This window comes from Oryctolagus cuniculus, chromosome 2 (assembly GCF_964237555.1).
Source record: "Oryctolagus cuniculus chromosome 2, mOryCun1.1, whole genome shotgun sequence".
In the NCBI taxonomy this organism is placed as follows: Eukaryota; Metazoa; Chordata; class Mammalia; order Lagomorpha; family Leporidae; genus Oryctolagus; species Oryctolagus cuniculus.
This window is the reverse complement of record NC_091433.1, coordinates 183,294,050-183,312,199: the sequence shown is the minus strand read 5'-3', so window position 1 is coordinate 183,312,199 and position 18,150 is coordinate 183,294,050. Positions and strand designations below refer to the sequence as shown.

The following is an 18,150-nucleotide window of genomic DNA, read 5'->3' as shown; positions in this document are numbered from 1 at the left end:
CTCTGTAACCCTGACTTTCAAATAAATAAATCTTTAAAGAGGGGAAGAGGAAGGGCTTACAGGACATCTAAGATAGAAGAGGCAAATACTAATTAGAACCATATCCTGATAAAGAGTGAACTAGTTCTGGCCCTGTGAGAACCAGGTTCCCTTATCTTAGGAAGAATCAAGGCAGAATTACCCTTTAGGCCAGACTCCTTTTCTTTCTCTGATAGAAGTTGACCAGAGGGCATGATATAAAGAGTAGATAAGCAATTGCCTGGGGCTGGAGGATAGGAGGCAAGAGGATAGAATGAAATGGGAAGAGTAGCAGGGAATGGCCACAAGTGGTTGAGACATTTCATTGTTATGTTATGGAAACGATCTAAAACTGATTGTGATGGTGGTTACACAGCTTTGTGCACATAAGAGCCACTGGACTGTACACTTTAAGTTTATGAATTGTATGACACATAAATGACAAAGGATCTTCCAAGAGTTCATAGAAAATGCATACTGTGAAAAAGCTATGCGTGGATTTCAAGTTTTGGATGCCAAAATAAACTTATCTTTTCATTTTATCTTTTAGAGTAAATAATGGTACTGTATTTTTTTTTTTTTTTTTTTTTTTTTTTTTGGAGAGGCAGAGTTAGACAGTGAGAGAGACAAAGAGAAAGCTCTTCTTTCTCTGTTGGTTCACCCCCCAGATGGCCACTATGGCCGGCGTGCTGCACCGATCTGAAGCCAGGAGCCAGGTGCTTCCTCCTGGTCTCCCATGCAGGTGCAGGGCCCAATGACTTGGGCCATCCTCCACTGCCTTCCTGGGCCACAGCAGAGATCTGGCCTGGAAGAGGAGCAACCGGAACAGAATCCGGCGCCCCGACCGGGACTAGAACCCGGGGTGCTGGTGCCGCAGGTGGAGGATTAGCCAAGTGAGCCACGGCACCGGCCGGTACTGTATATTTAAAATGTTCACACACACACACACACACACACACACACATCAGTCTTCACGAGGAAGGTCTTCCTTGCTGGCTTCCTACAAGGGGTTCTAGAAGAACCTTTGGATGCTACTTTTAAGCTTGTTCCTCAGAAGCTGAAGCTGTCATCCCAGCTCAGCTTCTGCAGACAGCCAGGACCCAGCCTACTGTGTCCTCAACCTTCTCAGTGAACACAGCAGTCTGTGGAGATCACAATGTACAAGGAGCAGATGCCTGAGCTACATGCCAGGGAAGATCAGTCTAGGAAAGCTACTAAGCCCTACTCACGGAAGAATGTCTACAAGATGGTGGTTATATGCGACATGGACACATGGCAGTTGGTTTTTTTTTCCCCATGAACTTTTTTAAGAGATTGTATATATCTAGATAAAGCTGTTATAAATTGTGACCAACTATGTGGATTTTGGTAGGCATAATTCTATTGTGTTTCCAAGGTTCATGTCACCAAACCTTCAGCAACCACACAGATAAGTCACTGGGTAAAGTGTCTTGAATTACTTCTGTGGGAGAGACGACTGAGGAAGACAAGACCTCTCACCCTCCCCTGTGATGATCCCATGTGTTGACTATGCTGGTCCATGTTGTGGGGCAGCCATTGGTGAGAAAGGGTCCACTTTTTTTCATGTGAAGGTGATTGGTGGCTCACTGGGAATCAGCATGCAACTGAGTCTCACTGACTCTAGACACTCACCAACTGAGTTAATTGACCCCAGATCCTTAGACAACCCAAGACAGAGTGAAGTAGAACCAGACTTTGTTTTATCTTGCCAAAAGAATGGTATGATAAGTTCTGTTGCCAATGGTGCAATCTGCAAAATTATAGTTAAATAAAAATCAGTGCCTCTTGGTCCTAGACATAACCACAATACTTTTATGGATCCAAATTCTGAAGGCTGTGATAGTGAACATCTTGTTCGTGTTGATTTTGGCAACTTGCAAAGATTTTGTGTATATCTTCCTGCCACCCACTAAATCTCCCACCCTTACCACTTCATCAGTGATTCCAAATTTACAAAGAAAATCTGCATAAGAAAAATTCCCATTCCTCATAAACTAAGATCTCCAGATACAGGAATGTTATGTGGAAAGCGCATTTCCAAATGAAAGCTCTAAAAAACATTTAAACAAGGATTATCTCATTGTTTGGGTACCAAATAAAGACTAACTGTGTACAACAGTGAATGATTTTCAAGGTCTCTGCTTTACACACAGCAGAGAAAAGGCTCCCATCCCAGTGTTAGTACCTTGAGGGACCAGAGCTTAACCACCTGGGTAGCCCTAAAACTAGAAGAGTTCCTGAAACATGGGGACAACAAACACTTGTCGAAAGACTAAGTGGCAGACCTAGCTAAAATGGGGACCACATAATACATCCTGTGTGCCTACTTTTGAAACCAAGTAAACTACACCCCTATCTTCTCTTTCCTTCTCTCTCAATATCCATAAACTCACATATAAACATGTCTACACAGTCAGCTTTTCTAGGCTCGAAGAAAAAGAAATAAAAAAATATGCTATCCTACCTGGAAAGTATGATCCAGGAAGATCAGCCAAGACCCAAGATTCGCAGTGTGGAGATACTTAGGAATCCTGAATATAGACCTACCATATGATCCAGTCTTCCCACCTCTGGGAATTTACCAAACCAGAAGGGAACAGTCCATGAAAGAGATATCTGTAACCTCATGTTCATTGCAGCACAATTCACAATAGCTGAGATATGGAATCAACCCAGATGCCCATCAACTAGTGACTGGACAAAGAAATTAGGTATATATACACTATGGAATACTACTCAGCTATAAAATAATCATCTTTTGCAACAAAATGGTCACAACTAGAAACCATTATACTTAGTGAAATAAGCCAGTTCCCCAAACGACAATATCATATGTTTTCCCTGATCTGATGCAACTAATAGAATAGTTGAAATGTAATGCATTCTAGTAAAATAGTCATTTGGAGAATGGATGGTTGTTTATAGCCCTTATCTCTTCCACTGAGGAACGATCTTTAGTTTAGTTTAGTTTAGTTTAGTTTTATTTTCTCTTGTTTTCTTTCTCTGCATACTATTTGCTGAACTCCTCTACCTGGAGTAGGGCTAACTACAAGATCACTAAGTAAACTGATAATAGATCATCATAAAAATTCAGAATGGTAAAACTAGTACTTAAACAGTACTTTATAATTTGTGTGTCTGTGTGGTGCAAACTGTTGAAATCTTTACTTAGTATAGAGTTGTTCTTCTGTATATAAAGATAATTAAAAATGAATCTTTTTATTTTTATTTTATTTTTGACAGGCAGAGTGGACAGTGAGAGAGAGAGACAGAGAGAAAGGTCTTCCTTTTTGCCATTGGTTCACCCTCCAATGGCCGCCGCGGCCAGCGCACTGTGGCCGGTGCACTGCGCTGATCCGATGGCAGGAGCCAGGTGCTTATCCTGGTCTCCCATGGGGTGCAGGGCCCAAGCACTTGGGCCATCCTCCACTGCACTCCCGGGCCACAGCAGAGAGCTGGCCTGGAAGAGGGGCAACCGGGACAGAATCCGGCGCCCCAACCGGGACTAGAACCCAGTGTGCCGGCACCGCAAGGCGGAGGATTAGCCTAGTGAGCCGCGGCGCCGGCCAGAAATGAATCTTAATGAAGAATGGGATGGGAGAGAGAGAAGGAGGTGGGAAGGTTTGGGGGTGAGAGGGCAGGTATGGGGGTAAAAACTGCTATATTCAAAAAACTGTACCTATGCACTTTACACTTATTAAATAAAAGTTTTATAAAAATAAATAAATAATGGAAATCCAAGGGAGGGGGGAAGGTTGGAATGTGGGCACGAGGGAGGAAAAGCCCCTCTTTGCTCCTAAATCTATATATATGAAATAAATGAAACTTGTATAACCTAAAAAAGGATAGGAAATATGAAAAATTATATTGAGACATATTAGGATTAAATTACTCCCACTAGTGATAAAAAAAAAAAAAATAAATAAAAATCAGCTGGGCTGGAGGGGAGCAGACAAATGCTGACTTCAGATCCTGCCACTAGTGGCAGAGAAGTGAACCTGGAGGATATTGTGCTGAGTGAGTGAAACAGCCAGGCACAGGAAGACAAACACTGCATGGCCTCACTTATTTGTGGAATCTAAAATAAACTGGACTTTTAGAAACAATGAATAGAATTGTGGTTTTCAAGGTCTAAGGGGTAGGGGAAACAGGGAAATCTTGGTAAGATATAGTCTGTCAATCTTATGTACAGCATGGGACTATAATTAATAATAGTGTTTAATTGAAATTTTATAAAGGAACAGATTTTAAATGTTTTCACCACACATAAATGGAAACTTTAGGAGGTAATGAATGCACACTAATTAATTTGATGGTAGCATTTATTCACATTTTCAAATGAATTTCAGGATTATTTTCTACTGGCATTAGCATTGGGATTGTTACATCTATAAAGCATCTAGAGAATCAAGGTCTTTTTTCAGATTTCAAGGCATATTTTATTTTTTTAACTTTTTATCTAAGGGATGCATTTTTCATAGCTATAACTTTAGGAATACAGTGGTTCTTTCCCCCATACCCACCCTCCCCCCGCTAAGTTCCATCCCACCTCCCTCTCCTTCTCCCATCTCCTTCTTCATTATGGTTCATTTTTAGTTTGACTTTATATACAGAGGACTAACTCCCTGCTAAGCATAGACTTCAACAATTCGCACCCACGCATACACAGAACAAATAGAGTACAGTTTGGGAACAAAATTTGCAGTCAATTCTCATAGTACAACTCATTAGAGACGAAGTTCCTATATGGGGAGTAAGTGCACAGTGACTTCTGTTGTTCCTTTAACAGTTAACACCCTTATTTATGACGTCAGTGATCACCAGAGGCTCTTGCCATGGACTGCCAAGGCTATGGAAGCCTTTTGTGACCATAGACCCCATCAATATTTGGACATGGCCAAAAGCAAAGTGGACGTTCTCTCCTCCCTTCAGAGAAGAGTACATCCTTTTTTGATGACCCTTTCTTTCCACTGAGGTCTCACAGAGATCCTCCATGTAGGATTTTTTTAAGCCATACTCTTGGCTTTTCATGCCTGAAATGCTCTCACAAGCCTTTCAGACAGAACAGGAAGCCTCAAGAGTTGAGAGAATCAAGATTTTTTTTTTTTTTTTTTTTTTGGATAGGCAGAGTTAGACAGTGAGAGAGAGACAGAGAGAAAGGTCTTCCTTTTCCATTGGTTCACCCCCCAAATGGCCGCTATGGCCAGCGATCCAAAGCCAGGAGCCAAGTGCTTCCTCCTGGTCTCCCTTGTGGATGCAGGACCCAAGCACTTGGGCCATCCTCCACTGCCCTCCCAGGCCACAGCAGAGAGCTGGACTGGAAGAGGAGCAACCGGGACAGAATCCGGTGCCCCAACTGGGACTAGAACCCAGGGTGCCGGCACTGCAGGCGGAGGATTAGCCAAGTGAGCCGTGGTGCCGGCCGAGAATCAAGATCTTAATACTATTGTCTTCCCACTGAGAACACAGTGTATATTTCTATTTTATTACCCTTCTTTAAGTTCTCACAGCAGTATTCATAATTTGCAGAGCAAAGGTCTTTCATATCATTTGTCATATTTATATTTTGGCATTTTGTATTTTACATTATTAAAATGATATTCTAGTTCACATTTTCTGATTTTGTGGTTTTTTTTTTTACTTTATTGAGTAGAAATAAATTGTTTGCATTTCTACAAAAAATACCTAGAAGAAAATAATTTCTTTGACAAAACGGTAGGCATTGTCACCACTGTTACACGTCCTCCATGAGGAAAGGAAGGGGTCCCTCCTACTTACCTCCTGCCATGTGTAAGTGTGGGAGGCATTAAGAAGAGCGTTCAGGGAGCTTGAACTGAGGCTGAGCAGCACAGAGTTCAGGGCTTGATTCAAGCTTGGAGACACCCAAAAGGGAAAGGTAGTGAGACACTAGCTCTCTTCAAAGCAAAGAGAGGAGATGGCTGTGCTAGAATTGGCCTGAGTTTGGAGTGTGGATTTTGCATTGGGCATAGACACCAAAGAAAGATCTCAAAATAGTCCCTGAAATGAAAAAGTCTGTCCAAGAAGTCCTCTTAGAAACCAGTGGGCAAAATAACCCCAAGAATACGCAGACCTTGTCATCTAGAATAGTAAGAGGCAAATTTAAAGTGGCACCAACTATGTTAAGGGAATAGCAATTGATCCTCAGTAAAGGGATATCTCTAAGAAACCAATCAAGGATACCTCCAAGAGAAAGATTAAGCTGCAAACCAGCACCAAGTCCAGAGGGCAACAATATCTGATCATGACAGGAGTCATCAAGTAACACCTTTCTCATCCCTTAACTCTTCCCTACTCCACACCCTACAAGAACCAAAGCAGACCAGGGGGAGGTATTACAGAAGGAAGAGTTATATAACATGAAGAAAAGGTGACAACGATAGTTTACCAATTGGAGGTTTCACTGCCAAGTCTTATTGAGTCAAGTAAAGGGAAGAACTTCATTAAAAATGAAATTCAACATTTGGACACTATGCTAGATTAAACAATCAATTACTAAAACAAGATAATTTTGTGGTTTAAATTGATTAGAAGACTTTCCATATTAGAGAGTGAACAGAAAAGATATGAGAGCTGCCCACTTTTTCACCCACCCAGGAAGAAAGAAAATGGAGCCCTATAATAAGTGAGCTTGAAGAGACTGCAACAAGAAATAGGTTTTCCTCAATGTTTGCCACATGGAGCTCCACGTTTCAATACATCAAATACAGGAAAGCTTGTATCCAAAGCCAGGTCTATCTAACCAGAGTGCGCCTACCTTCAGCCAACCATATTCCAGACATTTATACACTTTGAGCCACACCACAACTATTACTCACAATTACTAATTTAATTGTCACAATCAATCTAGGAGTCAGGAATAAGTATTTTCCCACTTTATAGATGAAAAAATTGAGAAACTGAGAGGCTCTTGTCCAAAACAGCCAGCAAATGAATAACATTAGGTCCAGGATTCAAACCCAGGAAATCTGGCTCGAGTCTGGGCTCACAAGCATTTCACCTGCTACCTGGTTCAATTGTACAGTTTCATGAGTGGAGTATGAGCTCCTGAGCCTGCTACCCTGGAATAAATCCCACTACTCAAATTCTATTACATACATCCATTCAGAAGCCTCATCTGCAAAATGGAGACATACTACAGTAATTATATTATAAGGTAGATTATAAATAGATAAACCCACGCAAAAGCTTCTCTTAGTATTAGTTACTGATACATAGTTTATATGTTATATACACTGATCACCATCTACCATCAAGATACCTCTAAAAGCAGCCAATGGAGTCATTCTTCTGAAGAACAGAGTGAAGCAGAGAAGAGTGGGAAGTGGAGCTACCTGGACAGGCAAACAGAGGAAAATAACCAGCACTTCCTGTATCCCAGGTCTGTTTCTACCGTTTCCTAGATCTTTGATCAGAAGCAAGGTAGCACTGGAAGCCTTGGTGGTGACTGGCATTCAGCAACTGCATAGAGAAGATCAGTTCATGCTGAAAATAACAACCATTTCTAGCCAAAGTGTCCACTCTGCTGAAAACAATTTGTCCTTCCCTCCGTCTTGAGTTTCATGTTACTGATCTGCCTTAAGATGGCTGGACAACTGCATATCAACACACAATGCACACTGGTGTCATGAAAGGCATTCAGCAGCAGTAGCAGCCAAATCATTCCTGCGAAGAAGTCGTGTTTGTTGCTCAGCCCACGCATGCACACTCACCTCACAGCCACCACAGCTTGAGTTCACTTGAGAACAACGGATCCCAGGGGAAAAACTGGTCAACAATCGCACTTTGGTCACTGACCCATAGTATTACCAAGATCCTTTCCTAAAAGATAATATAAGAAGTACATCTCATGAGATTCAAATGTCCCAAATCATGGGCCATTCTGACAGGAACATGCAGAGAATTCTCAGACTTTCTCGTCATCAATCCTCCTACCCAATCAGAAAAGGAATATTTTAAAGCCAGAAGAAAATTATAATACTAAATTTAAAATGCTTTAAGGGAAAAAATTCAGTGAAAATATTCAAAAATTAAAATCAATAAAAATATTCTATGCAAATAAAACAAGAAAAACTAGAAAAAGAAAAGCAAATACAACAAAGAAAGTATAAGAGAGAAATAATAGATGGAAAACAGATACATATTGGAAAAATCAACAAAGCCAAAAATAATAAATTTCTAGCAAAATGATCAAGATTAATACAAAGAAAGCATAAACTTACTAATATTAAAGTTAAAAGGGAATAACTGAAAAAGACACTACAGACTTTCTAAAGATGTTAAAAGAAACTTACAAATAACTTTTCAAAAAAATTCTGCTAAGTAGTAAAAATGAATATACTTCTTTAAAAGTAATTTTCAAAACACAGCAAGAAGAAATAGATAATTGAGAAACTTAAAGAAATTAGCTTCTTAGTTACAAGAATTTTCAGACCCGGCAATCTCCACTAACAAATGCTATAAAATATCTAAGGAAGATTAACACTGACTTTCAGCAAATTATTTTAGAATATAAATGAGGTAGAAATACATACAGCTCATTTATGATATTAGTGGTTCCAAAATCAAAAACCCAATAAGGTCCTCACAAGACAAACACAAGCAAGTGTGCACACACACACACACACAAATCAATACTCCTTACTCTGAAAATTTTAGATAAATTATTATCAAAAGAATCCTGTGAAACACAATAAAGCTAGTGATGATAAAATATGCTTAATCCATAAGTGCAACATTAGTAAACAACTGTAAATCTACAGAGGTAGCTCATCAGTTCACAGAATACTGGAGGTGGGAGGAAAACAATCATTTCAATAGATCAGCAAATGAATATTTGATGAAATTCAATACTGGCTTATGTCAGAACAAAATGGGAATCTTGGAATAGAAAAAAAATATCTTCAATGTGGCATCAGGCTGCTTCAAAATTCCTACAACTAGGGGCAGATGCTGTGGTGTAGAGAATAAGGCAGTTGTCTGCAACACCAACATCCAATATTGGTGCTGTTTCAAGTCCCGGCTGCTCCACTTCTGAACCAGCTCCCTGCTAATGGCCTGGAAAAATAGCAGAGTATGGCCCAGGTGTTTGGGCACCTGCCACCCATATGGGAGACTCAGATGAAGCTCGTGGCTCCTGCTTTCAGCCTGGTCTAGTGCTGGCCCTTGCAGCCAACTAGGGAATAAACCAGTAGATGAAAGATTCTCACTCTCTCTCCCTCTCTCTGCCACTCCCTGTCTCTGTGTGTAACCCTGATTTCAAAGTAAACAAATAAATCTTTTTAAAAAAATCCCTATGACTAACATAACACTTAAATGCAAAGTAGCCAACATTTTCTCCACAAGGTATAGAAGACATCATTAATATTCGAATTCATGACCCCATTTAACATTTATAATACAGACTCTAGTAAGTGCTGAATATCAAGAAAACAAATACAGCAAAAAAATAAAAAGGAATAATTAAAATATTCATAATTTGAAAAGAATGATGGTGTATGAAAGAAACTGAAAAAAATCTACAAGAATCAATTACTAAATATAGGTAAGTCACAAATATAAAGCCAATAAACAAAAATCAATTTCCTATCTACATATAGCATTAAATAAGTGGAAAATAAAAATATTTAAAGCTATACCATCTATAATGGCATCAAAAAAATTAAAATATCAACCAGCTACCCCACAAAGCTCTACTGCTCAGCTATTGCTCACTATATTTCATGGTCCCTAGGATGCCTGGATCTGGGATTCTTGAACTATGACTGGGATAATCTACAAGTTCATTATGGAGAAGCAGATCAAGGATGAAAGGAAAGGCAATCAGCAGGAAATTGTCCCAACTTTGCTTTTCTGAGCCCTTCCTCTTGAGGAAAAATTCATGCTATGGCAGAAGTCCTCTCTGAAAAGCCAGTCCTTCTTCAGAGGCTGACCCTATCATGTGATCACATTCATGTGATCAAATTCATGCTATGGCAGAAGTCCTCTCTGAAAAGCCAGTCCTTCTTCAGAGGCTGACCCTATCATGTGATCACATTTCATTCTCCCAAACTGGGATGTAAGGTATGGGTCTGTCTACCAGCGACAACTACTCAAAGCACTGTAAGTTGAGAGTCCCCCAAAGTCACAGCCACAACTGACTTCAGAAGATGGGGCGAGGGTACTTTCAAGGTTACGTTTCCCCACGGGGATGGGGTTTGTAATCCATCTATCAAGAAAGGAAAGATGACCTCAAAATTACATTTTCTTGACATCCTTACCCATTCTCCTGAACTCGATTGTTATTTATTATGAGCCTCCTCTTTAGAGAAATTGTTATCAGGGGGAAACAATAAAGCAATATAAATCCCCCTGTTCCAACTTTAGCCCTGGCACTAACATGCCACATGACTTTGTGGACAACTCCCTCTCTTCTTCCATTTCTTGTATGTAACTGTGGAACCCTGAAAGAGATGATTTCCAAGACCATCATTCTAATTTATTATACTATCTATTGAATTTAGAAGAATCTGAAGGGTACTAAAGTATGTAGAATGAACTAACTCTTGAATTTGCATGGCATATTGAAATCTTTCCAAAATTCTTCCACACCCATTACCTTCTTAGTTTATATTTCCACCTTATTAGACTCATTAAAGAAAGGAGAAAGCACACTGAAAGTTAATGGATTATCTCAGGTTACACAATTGGTAGGAGAATTTAGAGCAAGAATTTGAGGGGGCTGGTGCTGTGGCACAGTGAGTTAAGCCACTGCCTGAAATGCTGGCATCACTTGTGGGTGCCAGTTCAAGTCCCTGATGCTCCACTTCCCATCCAGCTCTCTGCCAGTGTGCCTGGGAAAGCAGCAGAAGATGGCCCAAGTCCTTGGGCCCCACTATCCACACGAGAGACTTGAAAGAAGCACCTGGCTCCTGGCTTCAGCCTGGCCCAGCACTGGTTGTTGCAACCATTTGGGGAGTGAACCAGCACACAGAAGATTCATATTCATTCTCTCTCTCTCTCTCTCTCTCTCTCTCTCTCTCTCTCTCTCTCTTTCTCTCTCTCCTTCTCTTTAAACAAAAATAAAAAGATTTTGACCAAGAGTTTAGTCCCCTTTCCTGATCCCACAAGCTTCTTTTGCTATTTGCAGTTAATAGTGGAACAGATGGCTCTTGGGGACCAATCAAGATCTTCTTCCTAACTCACATCAAGTGAGAATGACAGTATCAGGTTGATCTTTCTCCAAGTACCACTGGTTGGTCTAAGTGCGCTGAGAATCTTGTGAACCTCAAATAACCTTCTAAGTTTTTCTTAGTAACTCTGACCATTTGAAGAGAAAACAAATCCATGCACAGAGGAATTTAAGGTGTTATTTTAACTGTGTATACCATGCATAAAAAGTTAAGCTTTCACTGGAATCTTTGAAAAAGCTGGGAGAAATAAAAATTCTTGGCACATGGTCTCCAGGTAAATGGTCCAGTCTGAAGTTTAAGTAAGATCCCCTCAAAAAACACATTATTCTCATCCCTTTTCCTATCCTCTCTCCAACTCCCATAAACTCAATTTTCTCTCCCTTTTATTGCTTTGTCTCACTGATTATCAGTGAGGTTCCAGACCCTTTTGAACGGTATGATCTTAGAGGCAAGAACTTCTCCCCAACACTTAAAATATCTTTCTGACTTGGCGTCTTTGTCTTGTTCACTGGAAGAAGAAAATGACTGTTGCAATGTTGAAAGGGAAATTTTTTAAAAACTCAACAAAGAAGAAACAACCCAGTTAAGAAATTATCAAAGGATTTGAAAAGACAATCCTGAAAAGAAGAGAAACAGATGACCAACAAATACATGAAAAAATGCTCAACATCACTCACTATTATGGAAAAGCAAATCAAAACTGCAATGATGATCATCTCATCCCAGTTAGAATGCCTACTACCAAAAAGACAAGAGAAAGCATGCAGTAATTACAAGAGCCCTAACAAGTACACATGTGCACACACACGCACATGCACACACACAAATGGCCATAAATATAAGTTATTTGCCAGTATTCAGAATGCCAGTATTCAGAATACTAGTAATCCCAACTATCCTTGGCCAGCTATTAATCTACCAGAGAAAGATTCTGCTGATAAATGAAAGACTTCACATATCAAATGCACATAGTATTTATTCTCTGGGTGTCTAACCTACAAACTTTAGGCTTCACAAAAATTTCAGTACACACATGAATATTCCTACTCCCACTTTACAGAATAGAGAAACTAAGCTCACAAATATTAACATTGTCCATGGGTGCACAACTTTTAAGAGAAGGATCTGAAATTTGAACAGGAATATCTGGCCCAGATTCCATCATCCCTTCTCTGTTTTATGCAACATCTCCAGCAGCAGGAAGTGTCTCAGAAAATCTGGGTACTTCACCCTGCCTGATTGGTGTCCTCAAGTCATCACTTAAATTTCCTCACAAAATAACAGAGCAGCTATGGACAACAACAGAAGCATATTTATAAAAGCAACTGAAACATATGAGAAAAAATATTTGCTAACATTCCACATTATATTTCTAACTGGTTTTCACATGCACGAAGTCTATTAGTACTGTAATTAGCATGAGATTCTGACACAGTTATAACTGTCCTAACTTTGCAAATAAATTTTTTTGACAGGCAGAATTAGACAGTGAGAGAGAGAGAGAGAGAGAGAGAGAGAGAGAGAGAGAGAGAGAAAGGTCTTCCTTTTGCCGTTGGTTCACCCTCCAAGTGGCCGCTACGGCAGGTGCGTTGCGACCAGCACACTGCGCCAATCCGAAGCCAGGAGCCAGGTGCTTCCTCCTGGTCTCCCATATGGGTGCAGGGCCCAAGGACCTGGGCCATCCTTCACTGCACTCCCGGGCCACAGCAGAGAGCTGGACTGTAAGAGGAGCAACCGGGACAGAACTGGTGTCCCAACCGGGACTAGAACCCGGGTGCCAGTGCCGCAGGCAGAAGATTAGCCTAGTGAGCCCCGGCGCTGGCCGCAAATAATAAATTTTACAAATGACTGTCATTGTGTCTCAGGGCATGGGTGCAATGGTTGGGGGTCTTTCAGCAGTTCCTGAAGGTATCGCTGTATTATAGCTTGGAATCATCGGGGCTGAGCAACAACAATTCATTTGTATTTCATATCTACTGTTAAATAAGGGTAAGCTTTAAAGATTTTTTCACTAAAAATAGTTAAGATATAAAAACTTTTGAGTCTCAGAGAAAAAAATCATCAGTCTAACAGAAAAACTGCTATGCTAAAAAGCTCTCCCCTTGACAATGTGTATGTTTTTATGTTCCTTCACTCACATACACAGCTTCAACTCTGATTATTGTTAAACTTTTACACATATAGTTCTACCTATTCTATTTGATGTAAAATAGCTGGTTATAACCACACAAGAGAAAGGACAATGATTTAGAAGCATTAGTAAGGTCATAGCTCCTCAAGAAGACTCACACAAGGGCTCAACAAAAAAAAAAAAAAAAAAAAAAATCTACTGTTTCCATAATCAGATCCACTGACTCCCAGCTCAGAATTCAGTTCCACTTTTCTTGGTCCTGGAACCCTGACTTCTGGTAGGAGAAGGTCAAATAGCTACCTAGAAACAGTAATTGACTTCCCAAGTGCGGTGTTTGGGGAGCTCTGGCCACCATGCCATGTAACCCTTGGATGGCCTGTGAGTGGGACTGATAACACTTTATGGTTCTATCACTAATCAGTTCTCAAGAACTGCCACTGCAGTAGGAGGGAACATGGTTGGCAAGTGAGTGGTCTCCTGTGGGGCTGAGGGCGTGCCCTGCTCAATGTCAAACTTTTCAGCTGAGTGGACAATCTGGCTTAACAGCAGGATGCTGGGGGCAGGAACGCCAGGCCGTCAGAGCACTCCTGGTCCTGTTGGTAACTTCATTTCCCAAGCGTTCATAATTAAACAGCTTTTATTGAAGTAATCAGCATGAGCTCCTTAGCTTTGTTTTTGCAACCGGTATCGTGTTTGTGGAGCCAAATATTAGAGACTTTGATACTGAATACCTCCTTGGATGTGTTAACGTTGGCATGGTATCTAGATTCTGAAGATGCCGGCCTGCCTCCACACAGCCTTCCCTCCTACCTCCAGTGCATCAGCCCCCACTGCCACCCCCCAAACCACAGAGAAGCAGTTCTCCTGTAAGACTCACTCACTATATTTCTCCTGAAAGTCCCAGGGAAGGGTGTGCATTAGAAACAGGGTGAAATATGAGCTCAAAGTGTCTGTCGGACCAGAAGTTTTCAAAGAAAACATTTCTTAAATCTTACGTTCACTGATGTTTCAGCAGGCCAATTAGATTGGATGGGACTAGGGGGGAGCTGTCTCCACTCACTGCAGCAGGAACAGCAAACAAGACTTAAAGCAAATAAACCGGCCCAAAATGGGCATCCCAAGGGCCCCTGATCACTGACCTCCTTCGTTCCCCAGACGGGATGGCCTGTCCACCCTCTGGGACCTAGAGCCAAACTACAGGTTAATCAGATGAGACATTAGTTAGCAGCCTCAATTACAAGAAAGTAATTAATCAGGGAAAGTCTCCAAACAGGAGGAGAATAAATAAACATGCAGGCACATGCACTCCCATTGTGGCCCTAGATAAGGATGCCATCCAGGTGTCCTGCTGGGGCAGAGACCATCTATCTTGCTCAGTTCCTCTTGGGAAATAATGGTGACATTTCTCACATTGGCCCAGAAAATGCAAAGCCAAATGGGCTCTGGGAGACAAGGAATTTGGGAAAAACTATTCGAGGAAAGGCTATGAAGGGAGTTTTGTGGTGTGCCTGGTTCTATGCCTTCATTATACGTAAACTCTACCTCATTTCAACATTTCATAAGGAATCCCCAAATCCTTCAATCTCCTACCCAGTTGGAAGCAGCCAGGGGGTTCAGTCAGCGTTCTTGGTGTCCAGGAAATCCATGACTCATTAGCACCAAGAGACTAACCAACCTGAGACTCTTGATAAAGCTACAAATGTTTCCGATATTCTGAAGTTACAATGTTCTTCTTCAACACTGATTTGGTGGTGAGGAAGATGGAAAGATTGGGAAGGCAGTGTGGTTAATTCCAGTGGAAAGTATCCACCATCGTCCAGCTTGACTTGATCCATCACATCAAATAGAGTCATCTGTCTGCGTTGCATCTTTTTCCTTCTGGAAGAACAAAAAAATTCAGCAACTTGAGAATCTGTGTAATGTAAACACGGCTGTGTTAGCTCAGCGCCAGGGAAAGCACACCCAAACGTAAGTCAGAACAAGACATTCTCCACTCTGAGAACGAGTGCAATGGCTTTAACCTAATGACCTGCTCTTAAACAGCTCTACAGCAAATCATAATTAAATAAATACCACTTAATAACCTAAATTTGTTTTACTGCCAGATTATTTGCAGGGAGAGAAAGAGAAGGTTGGATGAGTCACTTCATCTTTAATTATAAAATTAAGGTAGTTTCCAAATATTGTTATGAGTTCAACCTCAAGCTCAATTTACCAAATACCACAAAAATGAGTTAGAGGCAGTCCAGACTAAAACAGGAGAGGAGTGGTGCAAAGGGTTAGTGTACCAAAAACCAAAGTTGCTTTGTTTTGTTGATTAAATTTGAATCTAGTGATCTTCCTCCAGGTCAGTGATTAGGGATTTTGACAAGAGTGGCATAAAAAGTACATACACCAGTTAACCAATGGAAAACAAGGCCACATACATTGCTGTGAGGAAGAACAGGACCAGGGGCCAGGAGAGCTAAAGCCAAAGACTGCCTCTGACAGTCTCTAGAATACAAGGAAGGAGTAAGGAAGTAGCTGAAACAGAGGAGGGGAGGCTAACAGGGCTTATCAGACACTGAATGACCAGGAAAGCAGTTCTGGGATCCATTCACCTGGTCAACCTTCCGAAGGAGGGCACACACACAGCACTGACACCTTCCTTCCCAAGAGCTCATTCTCCCTCCCTTCCTCCATTCCCTGGAAAGTCTCACCCTTTTGTTCTTTTCTACCTCACTGTTTAACTCTGATGTTTTCAATGTATCTGGTTTTTCATGTGACTGCCAACACTGGTATCTCTGAACCAGTGATCTGGTGAAGGCTTTGTGATCCAATCACATTTATATCACCTCCCACAGACCCTCAAAAATGGGTGACTGTGCCCCCCAGGAATACCAGGGCCCCATTGAAAGCTGAGTTTTTGCAAAATCCTTTCCTCTTATTGTCTCAAATGACTCCTACACACCTGGTCTTTCCAGAAGCAATGATAAGTTCCTCTACTCTGATTAAGTGCCACTACTGAGATCCAACAGGCCCTTGCTCTACTGGGAAAGCCACACGCTACTACTGAATCACAGAAAGCCCATTAGTTGGTGAGCACCAATGACGAGTATGGGCCCTCATATCTATTTCTCAAAATTCACTGGTTATCATGAGCAGTCTATGTCAGAGTCTTCCTAAGAGCAGCTGCTGGCTTTTCTCCATTACAACACTCCATCCCAAGCACACAGAATAACCATGAACAAGGTGGATGTCTCACATTTACCAAGCAGATACCTAGGTCAGGCCTGTCGCTCCCCGTCTTCGTGGAGGAACGACACAGGGCCCTGTGCTGTTCTTTTGTCTGCTCGGCCCTCCCCGGGTTTGCTGCTGGTTCTTCCCGGGTTGGCTACCGACCCTTCCACCTCCGTGGAAGGGCGGTTCCCCCTAGCCACTTTCCCCACTTCTGCGGGGGAGCGGCATACCGCCGGCCGGCTCTCTCGGGGGCTGCACAGGTGTTCCTTCAGATAGATGTTCCCCGGTGCATGTTCTCTCTCTCCTCCTTTATAGTCCTCCTCCGCCAATCCCAACTCTGCTACCCACACGCCAAGTACGCTGCTCTCCTCCAATCAGGAGCAGGTCCTGCTGCTTATTGGTTGAACTGGAGGCAGCTGTGTAGAAGCTGTTTCTCCCTTCTCAGCACCATATTGTGGGAGAGCAGATGCACAGAATAAGTCTTAATTCCACTAACTTAGTCTAGTCCAAGTTGCTCCCCACACAGGCCTAACTCTGAGAATGCATAAAAATGAAAATCAGCTCCTCCTATAAATTTAGATTTGGGGCAAGTGCCCTCCATCCATATTGGAGGTTCAAGTCCTAGCTCCATTTCCAAATCCAGCTTCCTTCTAATGCACACCCTGAAGGCAGCAGGTGATTTCATGGGTCATCTGTGCCTGGGTTGCTGCCATCCACACTGGAGACCTAGACTGAGTTCTAGCTCCTGGCTTTGACCTGAACAAGACCCAATAGGGTGGGCATTTTGGAAATGAACCATCAGATGGAATATTCTCTCTCTCTCTTTCTCCCTCCCTCCCTCCTTCCCTGTCTCTTCTTTCAAATAAAACAAAAATAAATTTAAAAATTTTACAAAGATGCTTACAGTCTAGTATGGAACACAAGCATACAAATGGATAATTAAAATCTGAATGATGCATTATGCTAGACTTTGCAGAAAGAGAAATAATGTTAAATGTAACACATATCAGATATAGCTGAAAAGTGAATGTCTCTTTCCTTTAATGCACCGCCATGATCTCCAAGTCTTGTTGATCTCCAGAAAAATTATCTACCAATGCAACACCTTAGTAAATGGTTCTTTTTAAGAACTGCAGTAACAGCCATTGGAACTCCAAATAGGAGATGATAACTCTAAGTCACTCTGATGAGGTTAGATCATACTTGAAGGCCATACACTAATAGAAAGCCTTGGGCAGATGAAGAGGAAGAGTAAGATGGTGATTTACACTCATACCTTTGTCTAAGGGAGAACAGCATGAAGAAAGCTTCAGAGGGTTAGCTGGGCAAGAAAACTCAGAAGATCTCAGGGTGAAGTGCAGGCTCTTCAAGAACACGAACTGTGCAGTGTTCGTGCAAGATAATCCCATAGGATTGTGCAGGTAATGGTGTCTGTGAATGGAGCTCCCTAAACTCATGCATCCACAGCTGCAAAACCACATGCAGTAGCCCTGTGCTCACCCTGACATTCACTGTGCCTGAAAGAGCAGCCCCTTGATGAGTGCTGGAAGAAAGAAACTCATTGCTATCTTA

At 41.6% G+C, this 18,150-nt stretch overlaps 1 long non-coding RNA gene across 2 annotated transcripts in view; it reads right to left on the bottom strand.

Annotated features, from left to right (window-relative positions):
* Window positions 1–10,036: 10,036 nt before the first annotated feature.
* Window positions 10,037–18,150, bottom strand: part of LOC103347819 (uncharacterized) — a 65,933-nt gene continuing 57,819 nt past the window's right edge. For both annotated transcript variants that reach the window (XR_007917170.2, XR_007917169.2), the window contains one exon: window positions 10,037–15,237. This is a non-coding gene — a long non-coding RNA (uncharacterized lncRNA). The remainder of the gene's footprint in view (window positions 15,238–18,150) is intronic.